The 17,531-nt window shown below is 42.9% G+C and overlaps 1 long non-coding RNA gene across 1 annotated transcript in view; it reads right to left on the bottom strand.

Annotated features, from left to right (window-relative positions):
- Positions 1-1,854: 1,854 nt before the first annotated feature.
- Positions 1,855-17,531, bottom strand: part of LOC147601367 (uncharacterized) — a 29,067-nt gene continuing 13,390 nt past the window's right edge. Inside the window, exons 2-3 of the long non-coding RNA XR_015258283.1 lie at positions 4,078-4,152; positions 1,855-3,200 (exon numbers count right to left, since the gene is read on the bottom strand). This is a non-coding gene — a long non-coding RNA (uncharacterized LOC147601367). The remainder of the gene's footprint in view (positions 3,201-4,077; positions 4,153-17,531) is intronic.

The raw sequence follows: 17,531 nt of genomic DNA, 5'->3' as shown, positions 1-17,531 counted from the left end.
TTTTAATATGAGATCATATTCTTGATTCTCTCACAACTTTACTTCTACTGAATGGAGGACTATGCCCCGTGGGTACACTTCTCGGGAGGGAAAAAGCTGCAGGCAGCAGTGTTACAAAGCAGTAACACTAGTTAAACTGTCCCTGTTTCCTCCCAGTTGGTGATATCTGAGAAGAAAGCAAATGTATTACGTGTGCTGAATGCTGTGCCTTTGTGTGTGTATATGTGCCTTTTCCAGTTTATAATATAACAAAATTTGGAGGAGCAGAAAACTGTACAAGGGTTTGAAAAGTAAGGACTGAGACAGTAACTGCAGTGCTCCCAACACCTACCCCAATGGTAGTATTCTCCATCAAGAGATCAAGTCTATAATTTGCCTTTATGTTTTTTTGTTATAACAGTCCTGAGGAGGCTGAGCAGGGATGTGTCTCTCTACATGACTGTGCTGACTGAGGCAGCACAGCTCATCCTGCTCCTGGCAGAATGATGCTGTAGTGGTGACCCTCCTGTCATAGTGGATACTTGAATGTATGTTCTAATGCAGTGACTTTGCTGTGCAGAAATAGGCCAGGCCCAGATGCACTGCCCCAGGGCCATGGATTGGGCCCCTTGGTACGCAGCTCAGGCTAGCTGTGCTGCTGTGGGCATGATGGACCCATCTCATTGCTCCTCAGCATCTCAGGGAGCTCAGCGTCTCCCACAACTCTTCTGTTACTGTATTGCTCATTATACCAATGCCTGAAATCATCCTATGATAGCATAGTGAAGACCATAATTAATATATAAAAGCAACTATACTGGGTGAGCCCAAAGCATCCTGCCTCCAGCTGTGGCCAGCAACAAGTCCTTATGGAAAAGCGTAAAAGCAGGACAAATGCAAAGTGATACCTTCCCAGCTACTGATTTTTTAGAGACTTCCTGAACCAGAGGTTGCATCCAGACAGTCACGTTCCATCACTGCTGGCGGACATTCATGGTTACAAGAATTTGTCTGATCCCTTTTTTAATTCATTTGTACATTTGGCCTCTGCAACTTCCATGAGCAGTTAGTTTCACAGTTTAATTAGAGGTTATGAGAAAAGGTATTTCTTTCTCTTTGTTTTAAACCTGCTGCCTGATAATTGGGGTGCCTTCCAATTCTCATAGTGGGTGGAAGATTGAGTAATTGTTCCCTGTTTACTTTGGTTATCATTATAAACCTCTATTATCTCTCCTCTCAGCTGTCTCTTGTTTTCAGCTGAAAAGTCCAAGTCCAATTAGTCTGTCCTCATTTCAGCAAGGCTGAAATCCAGCTCAAAATAATTGCCAAGTGCGATCCTAGCACACTTGTCCAAATTATACCTAAAAACCTTTGGAGATTATTGTGCTACTTATCAAACCAATGGACATCTTTATAAGAGCTGCTATGAACGCAAAGGGCAAGTATGGGTTACTCAGAGCAGAAGGATAAAACAATAAATATGTTACACTTTTTCATGTAATGTCACTTTTGATCAGCTACTACATGAAAATGAATGTTCTGGTAAAGATCGGGTGCTTTTGTGTATCCAGGAAACTCACATCTGGCACAGAAATGCCTGAGAAGATCACAGATAAAATATATTTCAATTCTGATTTCTGCAGAAGGGGAAAAATTAGGAGAGAGAGACCTTTGATTGGCAAAGCTCAACAGTGGAAGGTCTGTGGTGGTCTGTTTTTTTCTGACATGGTTAAATGCAGCTGCCAAGGAACGGATTGAGTCATCGTACATCAAGAGCTAAGATGCTTTGAAAAGCATTTATAAGTACCTGAATATAATTTAAAGCTGTCAAGATTATATAAAATCATATTAGTAAATGAACCATGGATAGCAGAATGAATGGTTTAGATATGCTTCGTTTGAACTAGATGAATATCAAAATCCAACCTGGTTTGGGATAAATCACAAGGAAGAGTGTTTTGTCCTTTGATGATATTCTTCTCCATATTACAGTGTGTTTTCCTTGCAAACTAGTCTTTTAATGTTCACATCCATTACAGTATGTAAAAAAAGAGGCAGGTGTAACTTACTCTATGTATGTATATGCACTTTAAAATCAATTTGTAGTTTCATAAGCCAAATTAAGAATGAGATTGTGCTGAGTACAAACAGACTCCAGTCATGAAGCTCCCAATCTCCTGAAATAGTCTGTAGAGATTTAAAGTAAAGTGGACTTTTTTTAGATTTCAAATGTAACCATGGCACTGCAAGGTACTATATATTTAAAATAATTTCAGCAGCCACAACACCTCTTTGATCAACATTACGTACAAAGCTCTGTGCAAAACCTGATCAGTGTCTGAACTTCTGCTCAGAAGCCACTTTTCCATCTGACAATAGTGGTCTCCCGTCTCCTATACACACAAACTGTGTTTTCACTTTCCTGGGTGGCTGTTGAGGAGCCAGGAGTTTGGGTTGCTCCGGGCCCCACAGGGCAGCGGCTTTTTGGCCTCCCGGGGTCCCGGACCACCTCAGTGTAGGCTGTTCCCTTCCAGTTCATATAAACTTTGGAAATACAAGAGGACTGTTTGGAACTGGAGGAAAACCAGATTTTGAAACATCTAAATCTTCTGTGAAATAAAACTGTCTTTACTCAGCTCTAATTATGAGGCAGACTTCAACGGAGCATTTTATGATGTGCAGAAATTTAATAACCTTTATAAACTGGAGATTTAAGTTCTGTGATGAGTCTTAAAGTTTCAGAAGACTTTTTGACTTAGAATATCAGTGTTGTCCAGGCTGTGTAATGGGGATGAAGGGAAGTTCCTGGATGGAAGTGTGGTATCTTAAAAAGAAAGAAAATGCAAGCTGAATACTCAGCTATGTAAGGAAAAACAACAGGCAAAGATAGGCAAAATAAGCAAAAAAAAAAAAATTGAAGGGTCTCTAAACCCTGACAGCTAATGAATGTTCAGATCTTGCAGCTTTACATGTGGAAAAATAGGATGTGAAAACGCAGACAGGCACTGGCAGAGTGATGCTCTGCTGGCTTTGTCCTTGGTCCTCATGGGCCTCCCATGCACAGGCAGAAACTGGGAAGCAAGGAGTGGAGTGACCCATCTGTGAATGCCCTGACTTTGTTCCCAGAGGTGTTAAGTCCTGGCCATCTGGAGCAGGTAGACATCTTTCCGGCAGTTTCTCCACTCTGAAGACAACACTTGGTGGACTTAACCTTGGCGCTTCTGGTTTAAAAAACACAAAGCAAAAAATCAGGTCATACTGCCTTCCTTATTTGCCCTTCATTGTCTTGCACAAATCAAGAGCAGCTTCACCCAACCGAGTGTGAATTATCTCCTAGCTAGTCAGCAGCGCTTGGAAAAATCTTGCTACAGCCAGCATCTTTTAAACTGCCTAATATTTTCCACATTATGAAGGTTATTTGTCCAGTGAGTGCCACCTCCCTCCTCCTTATCCTGCTTCTAAACTAATAAAAAACATAGCTATTAATACACTCAAGGAACCTGGAATAGTCCTTCCTAGATCTTTAAGAGATATCATGCTACTTGGTTATGGAAAATTGATTCTCAAACTCCTGAAACTGAAAACTCCCTAGTGCAGCAAAACCAAATGTTAATCCAGCAACAAAATAAAATTAATTCAGACCTTGGGACAGAGTTTCACATCACTATTTTCTTCTTTGCTTTTCTAAAAGCAATGCAATGTCCTCATTTATCTTAAAGTGACTGTAGTAACCTTCCTGTTCTGGAATTGGGATATATTTCAAGGCACACATCTGAGTAAATCTAAATCCTGATATACCATTGGTGGTGAGCTTTTTGGTCGCCTTTAGGATTCAGAAGGCTGGCACAGGGGGCACCTGTTCTTCATGTCTTGAGTAACCTACAGCCAAACACAAAAGCTGCCTCTTGCAGGTAGCTGAAAGGAAAATCCTGAGGTTTCTGAAGTGAGGGGCTATGGATGAATAACACACGAAGGCAAATAGAAATGCATTGGTCTTGAGCTTTCATCTCCTTGTTCCTTTTGAGTGTAGAATGGATTTGCAGTGCAGCTCAGGACAAACCAGTTTTACAAACGCTGCGCATGGGTGTAAGTGATTACCTGGGCTGGGTGTGGGCAGGAAGCAGACACTGACGTGGCAGCAATTTCTTAACTCCTCCCTTCCTTTCTGCTCACCTGGTTATCAAGGAACAAATTGGGATACATCAGTACCCTCCCCAAAATCCTTGGAAATGCCTTCCATCTTGTACATGCAATGCTGTATTATGGAGCTGGTGACCTGCTCCCTTGATCTCTACTTTGTTTTATTTTTCACGTTTGGAGCATTACAGGTGTGTTGCATGGTACAACTACAGAGTAAAGCAGGAGGGAGGAAAGAATCAAAGCCAATATGCAGAAGGAGGAAATGCATCTCTCAGGGTGTACAGCCTTAATCTCCAGCGGGTTGTGCTTGCATTGATGTTTGTCAGCGTGAAGTGTATGTTCTTACATGCATCTGTGTTGGTTTTATTTTATTTGTCTGTATGAAGACATTGTTTTCCCTGCAGCAGTGTGCTCTGGGTAGGTCTGATCTTCCGACAAGGAGCAGAATTAGAAGGTAGTGGGGCTGTGTCACTGTAGCAGCAGACATGCTGGGGTGGCAGGATTGTTATCAGCAACTGCTCATAATGCAGCAGGCCAGCTCTCAGACACACCTGCTGAGTGCCAGGCCCTGAGAAAGCTGCTTCTAACATAACCTGAAGCAAGCAACAAGGTTTATTTTGTTCAGCCTGTGGCTCCTGTAATTACAGATGATTCTGTAATTTTGGAAATCAGATGTCCTCTTTATTAAAAAAAACCCACAACTGTTCATCAAGTATACACAAAGGTGTAGAAATGGTGACGTGGAACATAGTCACCATAGCTTTTATATAGTCACCATTTTGTGTGATAACCATCACGAACTTCGTGCACTGAAAGGCAGGTTTTTCTTGCTGTGCTTAGTGCAGATTTAGCACAGGGAGAAATACAACATCTATTGATTCACTGATCTGGTAAGTAACAGATATTTCACGCAATATCTCTGAAGAAAAAAAGAAGAAAATAATATCATTTATTGCATGCTAGAGGTGCAACACAGAGACAGTAGATCCAGCAGACATCATTCTGTGTCTCTGTTTCTCATTTCTAACAGCTACACACGTATTAGTAGTTTAAGATTCAAGCTTTAATGAATTGCATTTGCAGTATCTCACCTTTAACTCAATTACCCACTAACTAGACCTTCCATTAAAATATGATCAAAATCTCAAGGCCTTGTATAAATTAAAAGAAAGTAAACCAGATTTCACTTTCTATTTACATTATTTCAAACAAGTGCCACAGGATAACTCAGTCACTGGATAAAGTCAGTTGTATCTTAATATGCAGTGCCAAAAACCTGCTGTGATTTATCCACAGAGGTGACCGGGGAAACTGGGAAACCAGCCTCACATCCATTTTCAAGGCCCTGTGTAAAGATCCCCCTGGTCTGGTCCACGTTACAGTCACTGTACACCAGTGCTCCTCCACAGAGCTCGCGACCCTCCTCCCAAAGCAAGGGGTTTTCTGGCTCGTGCAGATCACAGCAGTGAGTGGGTCAGCCCTCTGACCCATTGCTTAAGTGAACAGAGGCATCAATGCCATGGTGGCTGAACTGATGCTTCCCTTCCTCGTGGTATTCTGGGAAGCTAAAGATCCTCCACAGCTAGGTGGAACTCCTCTACAGGTAGAGATCTTCTGTACACATCCCTAAACCAGGCCAGGCCGAAGCTTTGAGGACAGCAGCCTTGCTGTTGCCAACGTTTGCAGCAGTGGCCACTGCACATCACAACTGCCTGGCCTCTCCTCTCCTGCCTTCCCACCCCAGCTCACCTCTCCCTCCGTCCAGCTTCAGAGGAGGTCACTGGGACCAGTCCACTTAAGTAAGTGAAAGCAGAATTGAATCACCAGTTTTTCAAGAGACTTCCCTGTGAAAACTGCTTTGTTCACATAAAGCCGCTGCTTATGCTCAAAATGAATAAGCTGAAGAAGAGCATTTCTCTGCAGCAAGCTCTGGCTAAGAATTTGCTTTCTTCCTTTGCAGTTCCCCCTGGATCTACTCCATTTCCTCCTGCTCATTGTGCAATTAAGAACTGAAACGGGAACGTGATCGTTCAACCCAATAGAGAGGCCTCTGTGGACAGGCACTTCATTTCTCTCATATCTGTTATCACGGCAAGTCCCCACATCTATTCCCCCGGTGCACTGCCGTACTGCGCTGGTGAGAAAGTCATTACCCTTCTCAGGGAATAGCTACGTGGCCTGCGGTTGTGGAAGGCCTGAAAAGACAAAAAGCTGTTACTTTTCAAACAAGAAAAAAAATAAATGAGAAAGCAATTTTTGGAAGCTGCAACGGTTTCCTCAAGGACAGCTGTAAATGGCACTTACTGCATACAAATAGAAGGCAGCAACGCTGACAAGAAAGCAACAAATAAACAAGTCAAGAACAATGCCAGAAAAAAAGTGTTCTGCTGCTAAGAAAATACTTTATTTCTCATTAGCATAATTATTGCTTAGAGTTTCAACTACAAATGCCACAAACAATTTAAAAGTTACGTTATTCTTAAATATTTTGTAATTTTTTTTTGGCAAGGAGGCAGGCTTAGGGAGAGCAGAGTACGAATGCCATCGCTCCCCTGTTCTGTAAAGTCATCTCCCTCATTTGAGGAACTACCCTCTCACACTGCTAGGCTGATGGCAGCTCCAAACCTGAGAGAAACCAGCATGACCCCCCCTGAAGTAGAGGAAGTTGTGCCAAGTTGACACAGCAGAAGCTTTTAGATTTTAAGCCAGGCGATGCTGAAAACAGAACCAAGGATTTTCACCAAAAAAGAATTTCATACTAAACTTTTCCCAGAGAAAGGTTGGGAGAGGCACAGAGCTAAGACCTGCTCAAGGAAAAGTCCTGAGACTTTATTTTTCATAGATATTGCTTCACTTCTGTGAGCAGAAGTTTGGTGTCAGCTCAGAAGGAAGTGAAAGAGCGAGAAGCTGGGACTCCCTCAAGCCAGAGAAAAGAGAGAGGACTGCATTTTACAGTTTCCCCAGTCCTCCTCGAGGCACTGCTTTCACGTGTGTATAAAATTATTGCATAATCCTCCAAATGTAACCTCAGATTTGGGCAGTGAAAAATATACATGAAGACAGTAATTTTAACCCAGCCTGATCCATTCCTTTTATCTAGGAACATAGGTAATAGGGCTTTGAGAAGCAATGACATTCTTGAGTCTTTTACTGAACAGCATATTTCTGCCTAAATATGGCACTTTCTGCTCTTAAGGATGATCCACATCTTTTCCAATATAAATTTAACGGAGCTTTGCTGGTAGCTTCTCTGAGATTAAAGTCCTGAAGTTGAGTGAGTCATGTATAATTCCATCCTCTGAGAAGTCCCATCAATTAAAAACAAGGTACGCTGGAGGAAAGTGCTCTGGCAGCGACTCACCATCTGAAGGACCTTTCGGAGTGAAGTCCACTCTTGTTTTATTGCAGGGGGCTGCTGGAGCATTACCTTTGAAAATAAATTCTTAGGTATGACAAATGCTTTCAGCTTCAAGAGCTTATGGACTATGGTAGACACCAAATTGCTGCAATGCTGCTGTGGCTCTTGGGGAGTCTGTTGATAGCTGGTGGCTATAATTAGCAGAGCCCTTTATGCAACTATCTTTTCCCTGAAAGAAATCAATGCTGCGGCATTGTTTTACCTTCCTTCCCTTACCTAAATTGAAATGCAAATGCAGCCACGGACGGCAGGCTTTGAACCACATTTTATAGAGCTTCACTAATGTATTCCAGTGTTTCAGCTGTAGTACAAGATGGTGGGGAATAAAGATGTATGCTTACATAATTGCCTGGGGAGACTTCAGGACTGGAAATCTTTAATAGGTTAGACAGATGTTTGTCAGGTATGACACAGTATCATTTATCCAGTCGGTTGGTCTAGAAGCTCTCCAGAGGTACCTGTTTTCTTCATTTTGCAATGATTCTGTCCGTGTGGGACGATCATGTTACCTATGAATAGTTTGGTAAACTAGAGGACCAATAAAGCTTAATTGGGCTCCTGTGTGGATTCCCTTACATCTAATAAAGTGGATGGTGCTTACAATTATTTCAGGAAAAGCATGTACAGAAAATTCTCCCTCTACAGAGTTTTCTGTTGTCGTAAATTTTATAGGACCAGAATACCTTTGAGACCTCCACAGATTTGGCTGAAATTGTCTGTTTAGTACAGTAGTTATTAGGCAAAGGCTGACACGCCTACCTGCAAGCAAGCACAGGGAGTGATCATGCGAGCTTTACTGCACCATGAAAGCAAGCTGAAAGGCAAAGCTGATGCAGCAGCCTTATCTGGCAATGTAACAAATGACAACTCTGAGAGGGAAACAGGAAGATGTACAAAAGGTTTTAATTATACTGATTATGGAGTGGATCTTTTTAGTTCATTGAAGCCATGGTTTCGTGATAATCAGGCAATGAAAAGCCATCAGAAGCTCTTCTTAACATTTTCTCATTTATTTTGTGTCACTGGGTTAGAGTAAAAGAACCTGGGTGTACCAGTGTATCCGATTCCCTTATCGTAGGCATCACTGGTAAAACAGCTAAGGATTGTAATATGCACTAGGGGCTTATTAAGCAAGATTAAAATAAGGCATGCATTAGTAGCATGAATTTTATGTGGCGTTTAATTTTCTTATGCTTCAATGCCACCTACACCCAAAGGCAGGATGAGCACTGCAAATGATAAACGCGTGCATGAGTTCAGTGCTGATGACTTCTGCTTATAGAAGGCAGAAGTCTTGGAGTTGTATTTGTCCTTTTGTGTAACAATGTGAGAGTGTGTTTAACATCTCCTGTAAGAACATCACAAGAGAATATGCCAAGGAATGTTCGTTACCTGTGGTTTTTCATAAATCTCTCTCTCAATAGTGAAAAGTAAATGGCGGAAGTGAGTGGGGAAGTTCTCTGAATCTCAGAGGTTGTTGCAGACAATCATTAAGAAGTGGGTCTGATCCCTGAAAACATGGAAGAGAGATCACATAACGGGATGCATCCTCGTTAGGGCAGACAGTGATGCATTTCACATCCTGCAGAGGAAGAAACTATGCCTCTTTTCCCTGATCTTCTGCTGACACAAGAGGGAAAGCCAGGAAAGTGACAGGAATCACACCTAGACCAGGTCAGAGGAGATAATGGGACACCGTGTGGACCTATCTGAAGAAATAAGAGGTACTAAACCAAAACTGACCAAGAGATTCCAGTTTGTCTTTCTGCTGTGGTCTTTACTTTTCCCAGTCGGTGCTCTGCCTGTTTTCTGTGTGCATATATGCAGTTACCTGCACATCGGTTCCCAGGGTTTCTGACCAAGAAAGGTGTGGATGACCAACCGGTGTTCATGGCAGAATTAGATGGAAATATTTTGCTCAGCTATCTTTCATTTGCCTGCAGTAGGTCTTCCCTTCTGACTAAATGCCAAAATGCTGCCTCTGAAATAACAAGTAGGAGGTACATGGGAGTTCAAGACTGCAAACAGGCTAAGGAAAAAAAACCTGCCACTGATGGCTGCTAGAGATTTTTCCGGAGAGGCTAAAGCTGTTAAAACTGCTACTCAAACTTCTTCTGCCTTCCTTTGCACGCACGCATTAAGCGGAATCAACCAGAGGAAGCTTCTGGGATTTGATGTTCCTAGCCTGATTCCAGCTGATTTAATGGGTAGGGTGGAGGCCAGTGGGAGCAGGCCCTGGAAGCAGAAGCTAATAAAGATGATTTGCCCATTCAGTGGCTCGGGACCTTCTGCTGTGCCATCTTACCCACTGATGGCTTTTGCTGGTCTCCGAGATAGGAGGTGATGAGATCTATATGGTTGTTTCCAGATTGGACTGGGGGCCTGAGAGCTCTACCCTTACTCCAGTTCAAAATGATGAGGGAAACGCGCTGCCTGTGTGCTGCCCAACCCTCTGCCCTTTTCTGGGATGTTTCCACAGAGCTGGAGGAGTGGACAGAGCGTGCTGCTGGGAACGGCAGCACACAGAGCGCTGTGTCCCAGCTGAGCTACTTAAGAGGGGCAGTGCAGCAAAGAAAATACATTCTTCTGGGTTTTTTTTTTTTGTATGTTTGTTTTTAATTAGCAGTCTATAGGAAAAACTGTACACAAAATAGTTTTTCCCTTGTTTTCTTCAATTCCCTGGTGCCACCCGTTGACAGCACATGGTGTACTAATGCTGGATACAAGCCCACAGTAGCCGGGGTGGGTCGCATTTTAATATTTCATACATGGTCTGCTTGTCAGAGCTGTTTTCTCTCTTTTCACACCAGTACACCAGGGCTTTCCTTATGTGATGACTGAAACTCTCCCTCCAGACTACTTTGTGTACAGCCACTCTGCGCTGCCTTCAGAGCCCAGGCAGCGGATGCAAATGATCAAGGATGTGTAAATCTTCAGCAGTGAGGGAAGAAGGCGAGGCTGGTAAGCAATAGAAGGATGAACTACTGGTCTCTGGATATGTTTTATTGTCCTGTCCTCCCACTGGCTATTTTAGCAGAATTATCCTATTTCTGGAGCTTTTTGAGGTATATCAGCTCTACGGTTCTCTGCTGGTTCCTGTTAATGAAACAGATTCTTGCCAGGGATCATTTCTGATTAAAGGATTAAGGCACAAGGATGAAATCGAGAGGGAATCACTTTTCATTTCCTAGTCTTTAGGTGCATGAAAGATGTTTTCTTTGCTCTGGAGTCAGGAAAACCGTATCTATGCTGATACGCGTTATGTTTGCTTCACCCAGCTGCTGAAGAAAAGAGGCTTCACTCCCTTTGAAGTTTACCCTTCTGAGCTTAGTGCTGGTACAAGCAACTGAAGTGGCAGCTTTGCCCTTTGAAGATGCCTCATTTCTGTCTCAGAGGTTCCTTCATTTTTTCTCTTGGAAGCTGATGGAGTTAAGGGAATACAGGGCCAGCATGAACTCAATATCAGTAAGGCTGTAACATCCTGGTAATAAGAACACTGTAATAACCTCAGTGGAGCAGTAGCATCAGCAGTAGCAGGTTTCATCACATCCATCTCTGATAGAAAACACTTTATTTCCCCTGGTCTCTCCATAGAGTGCTGTGGTGTGAAACGAAGGGGAACTTTCACATCACCTGCATCGAGGTACTGGTTCAGATGCCCAGATGAATGGGTTCACTCCCCTCAGATGCTCCTGGATCTTCATTTATACTGCTGGTTTCTGGAGGTGACTCCCTCACCATGACTATGGTCATGTCTGAGTCTTGTAACTTAGCACTGCCATTAGGTACATACAGCCAGATGTGGCAAACACCCTATGGTGCCCATCAAACCCATTTAGACTCCAGAATTCCTCTAGCTCCTTTGAGATATGTGCTATTGGGGCCGTTACATTATATATTTTGCATTTTCCAATTACTCTTTCTGTGTTCTTAATCAGCAATTAATTCTACAGCACTATTTTGACTTCCTGATTATTCAAACTTCTTTTCTGTATTTAATACACTATAGACACATGTAAAAAAAAAAAAAAGTCAGCCTCTCCCAGACATTTTGAGCCATCCTTAATTTCATCCATTTCTCATTTTAAATTGCCCTGTTATCTCTCTAGCTCCATTCCCAATCTAATATATTCAGGAAAAAAAAAAACCAAACCAACCTTCTGGTTTCTCCTAGCCCCTTTGGCTAATAGTAACTCATTCTGGGGTTTTAATTGCATTTTTAATTAAGGCTGCTACAGCCCTGTTGGCTCTAAGCCTTTCATCATGCACAGTATTTTTTAGCATGCAAGGCAGTGCAAGCTGGTGGGTAGAGACAGCCTCTCACAGAGGCTGGAGGGACAGAGAAGAGCACGTAACACTGGCTGCTTTGAGAACCTGGGCAGGGAATCAGGAGATGGTAGTTAATTTCTTAGCTGTCTCATGCGTTTGGGTTTAATTTAGTCACCTCGTTGCTGTCTCAGTTCTCCGTCTGTAAAATATACTCCCTTTCTTATCAGCTAGTTGTGTGACTTACCAAAATCCTTGTGCCGTGGTTTAATCGCTCCGCTGTTAATCAGCGGGTTCTTTGCCATGTGTCCTCACACAGGCACCAAACAGCCCTCCCCTGCCCCAGACCTGGCACCTCTGGCATTTGCAGGATGCCAGGATGACTTCCTTCTCTCACATGCACGTCACAAACCCACATCAGCTGCCTCCCCGTATCCAAAATCCTTACCTACTGCACAGAGCCTGGGAACAGATGGAGCGATGCGGCTGCCTATCCATACCGAAACCTTCCCCTTCCTCTACACGGGTTTGCACATCCTTTGTGTGACTCCAGGACGGGAGTGCATGCTCTCTCCTGTGAACAGAAAGAAAACCCTGTCCTATCCTTGCTGAGCCTTGCCATTGTACCACCTTGTGTTGGTAGAAGACACTCTGCAGTGGTGGCTTCTGTGAGAAGATACTACAAGCTTCTCCTGTGTTTGACAGAGCCAATGCCAGCCAGCTCCAAGATGGACACGCTGCTGGCCAAGGCTGAGCCCATCAGTGATGGTGATAGTGCCTCTGGGATAACAGAGTTAAGATAGGGAAAAAAAAACCAAAACTGCTGGGGAAAGCATCAGTGGAGAAAGGAGCGAGAACATGTGAGAGGAACAGCTCTGTAGACCCCAAGGTCAGTGAAGAATTAGGGGGTGAAGTGAAGAAGCAAAGATTCCCCTGCAGCCCATGGTGAGGCTGGCTGTGCCCCTGCAGCCCATGGAGGCCCACAGAGGAGCAGAGATCCCCGAAGGAGGCTGTGGCCCTGTGGAGGCCCCACGCTGGGGCAGGCTCCTGTCAGAACCTGTGGACCCGTGGGGAGAGAAGCCCACGCTGGAGCAGGTTTGGTGGCAGGCCTTGTGACCCCATGGGGGACCCACACTGGAATAGTCTGTTCCTGTGGGACTGCACCCTGTGAAAGGGACCCACAGTGGAGCAGTTCATTAAGAACTGCAGCCCATGGGAAGGACTCATGTTGGAGCAGTTCATGGAGGACTGTCTCCCATAGAAGGGACCCCACACTGGAGCAGGGGAAAAGTGTGAGGAGGAAGGAGTGGCAGAAACAATATTTGATGAACTGACCGCAACCCCCATTCCCTGTCCCCCTGCACCGCTGAGTGGGAGGACAGAGAGAAAATCAGGACTAAAGTTAAGCCCAGGAAGAAGCGAGAGATGGAGGGAAGGTGTTTTAAGATCTGATTTTAGTTCTCATTATCCTACTCTGGTCTAATCAATTAAGCCACTTTTTCCCAAGTCAAGTCTATTTTGCCCGTAACGGCAATTGCTGAATGATCTCTCCATGTCCCTATCTCGACCCACAAGCGTTTTGTTACATTTTCTCTCCACGATTCTCCCAGGGAGGGAGGAGGGTGCTTGGCTGCCGGCTGGGGCTAAACCGTGACACACCTTGAGCAGAGCAGTCATACGTCATTAACGCCTAGCTAGTCTAGAGGACACCTATTAGGGGTGGGTTCAGTGATTCCCTATTACTTCACTGTATATGATTCATCTCTGTCCCTGTGTTAACACAAAATCCAGATTTGAGTTAACAGGAGTTGTGTTTAAACAGCTGTAAGTGAACACCCTTGACACTGTGGTCATTAAACACGGCATTATTTCATTCCCAAGACTGCAGAGATTTTAGCTTTCATATCCTAGCCAAATTCTAACTTGAGTATTTACTTTCTGCATCTCAGAATTATTTCTGTCATTTTTACTGGCAACTACAGGTTCACTTCCTACTCTAAACCCTACTGGGTTGCTCATATACTGTATGTAGTGCCACAGAGAACAGAGCTTTTAGGTATTTGTATATTCAGGAAACGTTTTGGAAAGAAAAGCCAGTGTGTAATGTTCAAATATAAGAATATTTCTTATTAGTAATTTATATATTCCTCCAACTGTTCTGAGAGGTACTGGTGTTTAGAAAATGCTCTGAGTTTCTCTGCTGAAATGTGAGCTGTAAGAACAGTCACAGCTTTTAATCGCAAACGAACCTAAGGTGTCATAATTACTCTGGTTCCAGATTCAACAGATTTCACAACGCATTAGAAAAACATAACCAGCTGTATGACTGCAGGGTGATTACTTTAGTAAAAGCAAGATGGACTTCTTGTAAAACAAGCTAATATACCTCATTTATTTCAGCTTCCTCAGGAAAATCTATTCAGGGAGAAATTCATTACCTAAGTTTCCCACTGGCAGCCAGGAGCGTCCGACAACCACTGAGCTGACTCCAGCGTAGTATTCAGGGCGCTGGTATCAGATGAGCCCTTCCCACAGTGAAGCCCTTGGCCAGGCTCTGAGGAACAACTGATCACAAGCTGGAGCCTGCAGGTTCCCCCTGCCTGATGGGAGCAATCCCAGTGATGACAAATGGAGCAGCTGCACGGAATAATTCTAGGAATAATTCACAAATAACTTTCAAAATATTATTAGCATTTCAAAGTTGATTTCCAGAGAAAACCTGCTCACCCTGATATGGCACCCAGCAAGGTTTATTCCTGTGAGTCTAGCTTTCAGAAGGTGTCTATCCAACAAAAGTGTCAGGAATTAGAAAAATCCCAAATACCAGCTTTTCAGTGGCTGTTGTTATCCCCTGGAGCCATTCATATTCACAGGCATTCCCATGGATAAAGGGACATTTTTCTCCAAGCAAGAAATAATCACAGGCTGATGTTATATAAATAACTGTCATATCAGTTCTTTCTCTTTCCCTTAAATGCATACAGCATCAGATAGAAAGAGTTTCAAAGCCCAAACAGACTTTCTCCCAGGTAGTAGAATGCCAGGATATAAAACACAGGTGAGGTTTATCCATTCATCACAGCTGGTTCCCAGATTGTGTAAGAACTTACTTAGGCTACCAGCAAGCTCCCTAGGTTCCTCACTGATAATCCTTACTGAAGTACAACCCTTAAGCTTTCCTTACCAAGGATAAAAGTGGGGAAAAAAGGAGGGGAAAAGAAAAAGTAAAAAAAAAAAGTGGATACTCTGGGAAAGGATGAGGAATATATAACTACAGATAAGCTGCCCTCTTAACAGAAGCCAAGCTTAGCTCTATGCTGAACCATGAATAAGGCTCAGTGACTATAAAGCCATAGATGTTTATAGGGTTTTGGGTCATCAGACTTGGTGCTGTAAGCAGACATGTTTGAATAGAGCTGGTTTCACATGGAGACTTAACTTCTAATTGAGCGCTTAAAGGTCTTACCAGGCACAAAGCCTTCTAAAAATCACTATATTGCTTCTACATCTAAGGTTAACACCTACATACATGCTCTTCAGTAGGAATCACAAACATCAGGAATCACAAATCAATCCTTATCATGTTGTCCAAGATGGCAAATCCAGATGACATACGAAGAGCTCTGGTTGTAAAGAATATTTCTGCCTTCCAAGCTGCTGGCATAGATAAATGACATCAGTATTTGTAAGTAAAATTTTTGGCCTCCATAGCTTTGGGAGGTAATTGAGACAGACGGGTTTAGTGATATTTCTTAGAACTTCACAAAGTCACTTTTAGAAGCTTTTTATGTGTGATTAATGTGTAATGAATCACTGTTAGTGATTCATTAATGTCATTATTTTCTTCATCAATCCTTGAGTTTCACAATAGTCACACTTACTGATACTCACATACTAAATCTTTTCAGCTATCTCCTTTCTACTTTTTCTTTATAATGAAAACTTTGCATTCTTAGTGCTTTTTCTTTTTTTCTTTGCATCACTTTTTTTTTTTAAAGCATTTTAAAAGAACTGTTTGATAAAACAATGTTTATTAGAAAATGATGACCCTTGCAGGGTTTTGAAGCACCCTGTGGAGTTTAAAGGAGAATTACATCTTCTGTAGAATGTTACAGGAAGTCTCAAGAGTATCGCCAAAGGATATTCATAACAGTTCAGAGATTTCAGCAGTAATTTTCAGTAGAACCTTTTGGATGTGTCTGTAATTCTCTCATAACTTTAATAAGCCCTCTTGGGACCATCTTAGTTCACTCTATTTGTTGATAGCTTGGTTGTACTCCATTTCCTTGAAAGGTTATGATCTGAAGGCTAGATTATTCCATGTCCAAAACTTTTCCCTTTACATTATTTGGGCAATATCAATGGGCCTTAGCATGAGCATGTAGGCAAAAAAGGAAATAAGGTACTATCTACTTGTGTTTAAGAAGACACAAATGATGTGTCTGAGAAGACACACAGATAAGACTTTCAAAGTCAAGGGACAAAACCACTTGTTGGGTTTCAGTGGGTGATGAGCCAGGCTGCTTCCGGAAGCAGAAGTTTCTTTTCAGTTTTTCCACCTTTGAGTAATCTCTGTAAACCTCTCTTAGCTGCTTCCTGTCCTTTGCATTTTCTATGTTCATTTATTTTTAAATAACCAGACAGACACACTATTATAGTTCAATTTGTTCTTCAATATTGATTTTTTAGGCTGAGATATGATTTGCTCCCATGGCTGTTTGCAGTGACAGATCTTTGAAGTGAGGCATCCCTGATAAAAGAAATTGTGTTATTTCATCCAGCCACATTGTCTGGAAGCCAGGAGGGCCAGGCAGGCCAGGTCACCTGAGCTGCTCACTCTGGAAATTATGGCTCTGCTTACAAGACAGTTTAGTGAAAGTCCAATGAATATGCCCTAATTAGATTTGAAATACCTGAACTCACCATTGTATGGTTCAAAATGTGTTAAAAATGGGAGATCCATGATTCTATGCTACCTTACCTACCTGATGTCAAAAATGACAATGTTCTTTTTTTTCTTTTTATGCCAGAGTTTAAAGTTAACGGTTTAATTAGGTTAAAGTTTCAAGTACAGTAAGAATTCATCTGGGCTGAGGTGTGATCTTTACAGTTCATTCCTAGCTAACAAGGGGAACTATTTCTTCTGAAAATCAGAGATCCTGAAGGGAAAACATTTCCACTGCATTATATTTCAGTTGGTTTAAACACAAATCCAGCAGCGGCTAAACACCTGAGAAGGAGCAGTATGTGGTGGATGGGGGGGTGCAGCTCTGCTCTTCTCAGGGATGGAGGCACTCACATCTAAAACACAGGTGGATAAGCCATGTTGTATACGCTGATCAATGCTGGCTAATGATCTGACCTTGTGCATCTCTACTCCTCATCCCCTCCACTTCCTGTCACTACTCAGAGACCGACTTGGGGGCTGTATCTGAGCTGGTCAGATGTTAGAAGTGAACTGGAAGTTGAGGGAGAAAGGACCACGGAGGCTTCCCAGTGCTGTGGCTGCTGCTGTGGGAGTGCACATCACCAGGACCGACGGCAGAGAGCCGAGGTGGCCAGGGGACACAGCTCCCTTGTGTCCCTCTCCCCTTCCCGTCTGTCCGCCCTGCTCACACACTGGGTGCTGTAGGTGTACCCAGAAGGCATTAAAGCACAGCAACGTCTTGATAACTAGATGAAATATCAATATGATGTCAACGGTTTCTTTAGGAATCACATTTTACTC

Source organism: Chlamydotis macqueenii, chromosome 3 (genome assembly GCF_036417535.1).
Source record: "Chlamydotis macqueenii isolate bChlMac1 chromosome 3, bChlMac1.mat, whole genome shotgun sequence".
Classification (NCBI taxonomy): Eukaryota; Metazoa; Chordata; class Aves; order Otidiformes; family Otididae; genus Chlamydotis; species Chlamydotis macqueenii.
Note: the sequence above shows the minus strand (reverse complement) of the source record. Positions and strands in the feature narration are given on the sequence as shown.